Below are 7914 nucleotides of genomic sequence, written 5' to 3' on the forward strand. Positions count from 1 at the left end.
ATACAATGGAATATTACTCAGCCATTAGAAACAACAAATACCCACCATTTGCTTCAACGTGGATGGAACTGGAGGGTATTATGCTGAGTGAAGTAAGTCAATCGGAGAAGGACAAACAGTGTATGTTCTCACTTATTTGGGGAATATGAATAATAGTGAAGGGGAATATAAGGGAAGGGAGAAGAAATGTGTGGGAGATATCAGAAAGGGACACAGAACATAAAGACTTCTAACTCTGGGAAATGAACTAGGGGTGGTGGAAGGGGAGGAGGGCGGGGGGTGGGGGTGAATGGGTGACGGGCACGGAGGGGGACACTTGACGGGATGAGCACTGGGTGTTATTCTGTATGTTGGTAAATTGAACACCAATAAAAATTAATTTATAAAAAAAAAAAAAGTATTCAGGAAAGATTTTGTCATCTTTAACCAGGCATTATTAATAATTAGGGTGAACATATTTGTAGATTTGAACAATAGCTTAGAAATATTGTCCCAGCTTTCAGACTCTTGATCTTGAGGTTGTAAATTTGACCCCACCGTTGACTGTAGAGGGATTACTTAAAAATAAAAATTAAAAAAAAAAAAAAAAAACTTTCTAACTCATTTAAATATTATTTCTAAAATGTCCTGCTAAGTTATAAACCAGTCATTCATTTGGTATTTCATTCATGTATTAATTCATTAAACAACAGTGTTTGCCAAGAGCCTATAATTCAAAGACTTGTAAGCAGGGGAAAGGACATGACAATGAAAGAACTTTGGGCTTTTCCAAAGCTTTCTGGGTTAGGGGGTGGATATTAAACGGAGTCACTTGAGCAAAGCAGGTGTCATGGTAGTCAATTAGACCATGAGTCTAAATGAAACTAATAATCAAGTCTTTATTACTTCCTGCAAGAGTACAAGCAAGACGGACACCTGGGTGGCTCAGCTGGTTAAGCCTCTGACTCTTGATTTAGGCTCGGGTCATGATCTCAGGGTCCTGGGATCAAGCTCCACATCTGGCTCCCAGCTCAGCAGGGAGTCTGCTTGAGATTCTCTCTCTCTCTCTCCCTCTGCAACTCCTACTTACCATTTGCTCAGGCATGCTCATGCATGCTCTCTCTCTTAAAAAAAAAAAAAAAAAAGAATGCAAGCAAGAGGTAAAAAGGTGTACTAGCTCCCCAGGGTTCCATTTTTCCCCACAGAATGGCACCAGGCAAAGATTAGATGGCTATTGCACTGACAGGAAAATGATTGTTAAAGAATCCCCCCCCCCCCAAAGTTCCTATCTCTGTATAGACCTGCAAAGAATGAAGGAAGAAGGGAATGAGAGAAGAGCTAGTTGTGGAAAAATCTGCATCAAAGCAGAGGAAAAAGCCGCAGCTCAAGCCCCTGATAAGGAGATCTCAGGAAGAAGTGTCTAGAAATAACATGTTATTAGTAGAACCCTGGCTAATAATCCAAATAAGAAATAATTGGTGCACTCACAATTTGAACAGGTAACTCTGACCTACAAACATAATATCAGTTCTCCTCTGTCAAATCCACTTTGATTTTCTTATTTGTTGAAACTCCTGGCTGAAAAGGAAGAGCTAAAAATAAGGATTCACCAGCACCAACAAAGTAAAAAAGTATGGGCTTAGCCAGGTATACACATCAGAATCTCAGGAAAAAATACTAGAATCAACCCTACAGTCTGTTTTTTTTTTTTTTTTTTTCACTGACCCTCAATCAGAAGACATGCAATTATTTGAATGATCTACAAAAAAACTGAAGGTCAGGGTTAAGAAAATCCTACAAACTGCCAAAGAGCAACAATATCCCTTTAAGAATTTAATGATCAGGGATCCCTGGGTGGCGCAGCGGTTTAGCGCCTGCCTTTGGCCCAGGGCGCGATCCTGGAGACCCAGGATCGAATCCCACATCGGGCTCCCGGTGCATGGAGCCTGCTTCTCCCTCTGCCTATGTCTCTGCCTCTCTCTCTCTCTCTCTCTGTGTGTGTGTGTGTGTGACTATCATAAATAAATTTAAAAAAAAAAAGAATTTAATGATCAGTAAGTTATAGTGAGAACCTAATCACAGGTCTAGAAAGTCTCAAAATTTAATCTCATGTAAAAGGCCAGCCACATAGATCATCTAATAGAATATGTCTTAGACACAGGAGTATACCCATAGCTGATGACACACTTGAACAAATCAAGATACTAAATTACATCACTCTTACTTTTTCTTGAGGCCTTCTATCCACGTATTTAGCATCAATGACCCCATCCCCTGTGTCAATAACAGGAAATAGCTGAAACCAGTTATAGAGGAATTTGTACATTTTCATTAATCCACAGCCTTTCAATGCTTCTCATTTTCAAAGGGCTACCATACACACAGTTACACCTTAGTCTCCAAAATACAACAATATTGACTGTTTAGCAATAATGCCCTTTCTTCTGTAGGTTCCTGGACCCAAATCTCCCTTTTTAAGCCCAAAATTTCAGAAACTGTGTGCCACTGTTACATGTCCTAAAGGTTTCCAAGCTGGTCACACAATGTTCCCCAAACAGCCTTACGTGCATTAACACAAAATCCTTTGCTTGAGCAAAAAGGAAAACAAAAAAAGACATCATTTCAGAATCTCCCTTTCCACAAAGTGGCATTCTACCAAAGACCTTGTTCTTTCCTTCCACTGAATCCTCTTGTGACCAGCCCTCTGGTCCACTATGACCAATCTTCCTCACTTTAAGTCTTAAGGACTCATCTTCACTCTTCATAGATCAGAAGGTTTTGGTTCTTTATGTAAACTGGCCTCTTTTGACCTCAGCGTATAGCTTTACCAATCAGGCATCTCATTGAATGCTAACTTAATAAGATGTTTCAAGTTGAATTTTAACAAGACTGTAATTAGAATCAAAAGTAAATTCATCTTACACATGTGCATGTACATACACACTATCTTCTTTAGTAGTCATCATACTCAGAACTGAGTCCATTAATTTATGTTTTTTATGCCTGTTTTTGCACTGTGAGGGCAGAGTTGAATAAGTTACTACAGTGACCACATGGCTCACAAAACCTAAATGACTCCTCATTGAAAAAAAAAATTGCTGGCCACTGTTCTCATTTTTTACTCATTTTCTGTCTATTCATTCAAAGAAGTTGGCCATTATTTACTTATTTTTTTCCATCCCCTTCATTGCTTCTCCTTCCTGGACCTACAAACATACTTAGCTGCTTGCTAAGATTTTAAGTTCTGTTCTTTTTTCCTCCATTCTTCCTTTTTTTTCCTTCTGTTTTCTTTCTGTTTTTCTTTCCTTCTGGTTTTACCTTGGTCTACTGATTCTATTGATTATCTGTGTCATTTCTGGCACTTTACCTATTAATGGGGTTTTTCCCATCAAGTTTCCAGAGTAAATCTGAAACTAGAGCAGTATTCAGTCTGTGATTATTATGACCCATTACCAAAGTATATCCTTCAAAGTTCTCTACTTCATATCTGATATATGACATAAATTGGGTTTTTCATTTTTTTTGTTCTGTTTTGTTTCCCATTTTGGCTGGTGGGAAACTAATTATTCCCATTCTCATATAGGATCCAGAGGTTGTTCTTCTTTTTCCTTTATATTGGTTCTTTGCCTCCGATACATATACTGATTACTGTTCAGCTTTAAAATATTGGGGAAGCCTCTTATACTTTCTCTCTGTTCATCTTTTCTGCTCATTTTGTTCTTTTCTTCTCTTCAGTTCTATGGCTTGTATATTCCAGCTGCTTTGTCCACCCTGAATTCTCAACTTTGCTTCCTCAACTAAAGAGCCTTCAGGGTTCTGTTTGGGTTCATTCTTTCAAGCTGTGTCCTATAAATTCCCTTTTGACAGTAAAATGGGATAATTGTTATACTTTATTTATCTTGTTTAAGGAATCACTACTGTGTTGTGCTGTTTATTGCTCAATGTCTAAAAATATGTGTTTCATATATTTTATTCCATGTTTCAATTGTTTAAAGCAGAATGATACAGCAGGATACAACACTTCATCATGGCAATAAGAAATCTCTCTCCAACCCAGTAAGTTTTTTTTTAATGTGTTATTTTTATTACGCAATTATTTCTGATCAGACTTAGAACAACAGCACATTTCATCAAATCTAAAATGCCACTGACTTTAAATGAACTATTGTTTTATGTACTACTAAGAATGAATAACACTTCAAATTTTATTTTCACATGCCATCACTATATCCAGATTTTAGAGATACTAAATGCGAAAAACTGAGCTCCATGAGGTTAATGAAATGTGATCATATTGACATTATATAGTAAATAAACATTGCAGTAAGATTGAAATTCATAGGTAATCATTTCTAACTAGCTTCATCTTTTCTAGCTCCTATAAGTATGACATAAATAGGCATTTAATCTCTGTTTATAATTATTCTAGTAATCACATTATTTTCCATAGGTGGGATATGGCCTCGAAGAAACACGACCTTTCAAAAGTTTTTGCCATTCACTGGTCTCTTAAAGGCTTTAAATATATCTTTCTGCAACTATGATAAATTGACTAAGAAGCTCTATAAACTTCTTATACAATTAGAGTCTTCAAATAGCACTATGGAGTTTCTTTAATCAAATTTTATTGAAAGAAAATATGAAGGGGAATAAAGATTATAGTGAGACATCATTTTTAAAATCTTTAAAGTAAACGCTTATCACATCACTACTCTGGAACTGAATGTTCACATTATTATATTTCCATCTCAGCAATCCCTTAGGTAAGCAACACCATTCCAAACTGCGATTCAAATTTGGAATATAGGGGCAATCCACAGAATTTTTAATAGATTTAAAGCAACTCTCAGAATTCTTTGAAGCCTGGCTGACTAAGAACTTGTAGCAATCTTGGAACAAACAATTATCTAGGACTATATAAACATAACAACAACAACAACAAATGAATGTCAAAAGCCAGATATAGACTTTTTCTAAAGTTGACAAGACATCATAAAATGTCATCTGCCTAGCCCATGACCATTATTAATAATAACTCCTTAAGTACTAATGAAAGATTTGAGTAACCGCCTCACATTTCCACTATGTACAAATTCATAAAGGGCAGGGAATATATTGTTCTTCTTGTGGTTTTAACTTATATTATGGTATTTAGAACATTAGGTACTCAAATATTTGTAGAACTGAATTTTAAAAGTGTTATGGGAAAGAAACCTCTCTGGTTAGTTCATAACGACAGTCATTCAATGTTCGCTAATAAGTGGAGATGAAAGGATCTTGACTCAAATTATTCAGGATCCTAGACCCTGATAAATGTTGAAGTGAACAAATGGATCATCATTATAGAGATAATTTTTAAAATGATTTATATAATTTTGAGACTTCATTACTAAGCATTCTTGTTAATGAGGTAGCTTAGGCAGTTTTAACTATAGAGAAAGGTCACCATGCACACATTTGTATGTATCATAAAATAAGGATTACAAAGTAATTAATTTTATGGCCCATAACTATATAATTAAAGATGTGAAGTCATCAAATTATTCGAAACTTCAAAGCATGCAACCCTGGTGACCATTTAAATTAGCTACAGTAATGGACATATCTTCAGTAAGGCTGGGTGACAGTTTGCAATTGTACTTTATATACATTGCCAAGTCTATATAGTTTTATTTATTTTTTTAAGTCTATATAGTTTTAGGTCTTGACTCTATACATCAAAGTCTCCTTTTTATGAAGGGCAGAAACCTAATAAGTTCAGAAAGCAGATTATCCAATATCAGTATTAGGTTTCTGAGAGGTAGAAATAGAGAATCCATTCATTTATATCACGTGGGCCGAATTATTTGATCCATGACACATGGTTAAGAGGCAAATAAATATTCTTACTACTTCTGTAATTAGCCAAAATATTTGAAAAACTATCACCCATTCATATAACAACACTGAACAAGGATCTACTAAGAACCCACCATTATTTTTGTCATTATTTGTACAAAAAGTTATAAAATATAGTCCTTTGAGAAAGAGGAAGGGAGTACGGGTTTGGGAAAAATAGGTGAAAGTGGGAGGGAGACACAGACTCCAGTTATGGAAGAGTAAATAAAGGGAATAAAGCATAGTACAAGGAACACAGTCTGTGATACTATAATGTGATATGATGGGACAGATGGTAGCTATACTTGCAGCGAACACCGCATAATGTATAAACTTGCCAAATCACAATTGTACACCTGAAACTAATGTAACATTATGTGTCAACTATACTCAAATTTTTAAAAAAAGAAATAATATATGGTCCTTTGCTTTCAGATTTTACCATAACTGTGACAATGACTATAGCCTACGCCATTACTTTCATCTATTACTAAAGGAAATAAAATTCTATTTGATACTCTAGTAGGTTTCAATGACAGTGAAGCAAATATCTGATAAACAACCAACCATCATAATATACATTTATTGAGAGAAGTTATACCAGAAGAACAAAATCAATGAGGATTCTCTAGCAAAATGGCCCCAATGTTAACAAAAAGTGATCAAGTATGGACAGAAATGGTCCTTTGAAAGTTGAGGATAATGGCCAAAGTATATGACTCACTTCAGAAAAGTGAAATTGATTTTAATTCACTAATGGTTATTTTATTCTAGGTATCTATACATTTAGTAATAGCTACTGAATTCTCCGTACTATCAAGTATTGTATTATTCTTAAACTTTTTGAGAAAGTAAGGTATATAAATGTCTATTGAATAACTTACCTTTGGATTTGTAAAAATAATTACAGATACTCTGACTTTTACAAATTAATTAATGTGTTTGAAGATTAATAATGACACATTGAAATTTAATAAGCCAACTTTGAAGTATGTTTGTCAATAAGTATTTTCAATTTTCTTTCAGTCCAAATTCATGGAAAATATTAAATATAATTTAAAAAGTAAGCTGTTACATGGGATCAAAGGCAATTGTAGAAAACTAGATTGTAAAATAAGACAAATCTGGAAATTGAAAAATTAGCAAGTACTTCATGTAAGAAATAGAAAATGCTTTTAGTTCAGCTGAATTTTCTTTGTTTTGAGGGGAAAGCTTTATTAAAGGCACAATGATTATAGAGGGGAAAATGAAAACATTCTAATCAGTGGAGCACTACAAATAAACTCTCTTTTACCTCATCTGAACAATAAATATATTTCTGAAACTTAAAGCTTTTTTATTCATTAAAGATAGCATTGCCACTATATATATATATATATATATATATATATATATATATATATATATAAAATCAGTGTTTAATGACAAAAACAGCAGCTTCCCTAAATGTTTTGAAGAGGGAGCAGCTAAAAATAGGAAAGTTGAGGCTTAAACAACTGCGATAAGATGCAGGAATACAGGTCATAGAAACACAAAGGATGGTCTCAGTGGCCTCTAGCACCCAAATGAGTATTTCCTAGAAGAGTGTTCAGAAGTCACCATGGATGACATGAGCTATCAATATTACCTATGTGAATAATTCTCAGAAGACAATCTAAAAACTGCAGTAAATCACAAAATCTTCTGTCTGATGATTTCCACATGATTTACCAAAGCTGCCGCAGAAGAATAATGAGTTCTCTTTCTTTTCCATCTTCCCAGAGGCATCTGCCCATTCACTGGTAGAATGTGACAGAGTCTCCTGAGGAGAGTTGGGGAAATGGTTTCAGGCCTTACATATCCACAGGGGTAAGTTTGAAAACAGAAATGGTACTGAGTATGAAAGCACAGCTGGCTTATTTTTCACCTTGCTTTCACATGTGCTTTATTTAAAGGGAATTTTATATTTTTGAACTAATAAATATTTATTATAAACCAAGTAATTATATATTGGTTTGGTTCCTTATACCATTTTAAACATTTATGGAGTATACATATTTGGGAAAATAGTTGTTTAGG

The sequence above is a fragment of the Nyctereutes procyonoides genome, unplaced genomic scaffold (genome assembly GCF_905146905.1).
Source record: "Nyctereutes procyonoides isolate TBG_1078 unplaced genomic scaffold, NYPRO_anot_genome, whole genome shotgun sequence".
Lineage (NCBI taxonomy): Eukaryota > Metazoa > Chordata > Mammalia > Carnivora > Canidae > Nyctereutes > Nyctereutes procyonoides.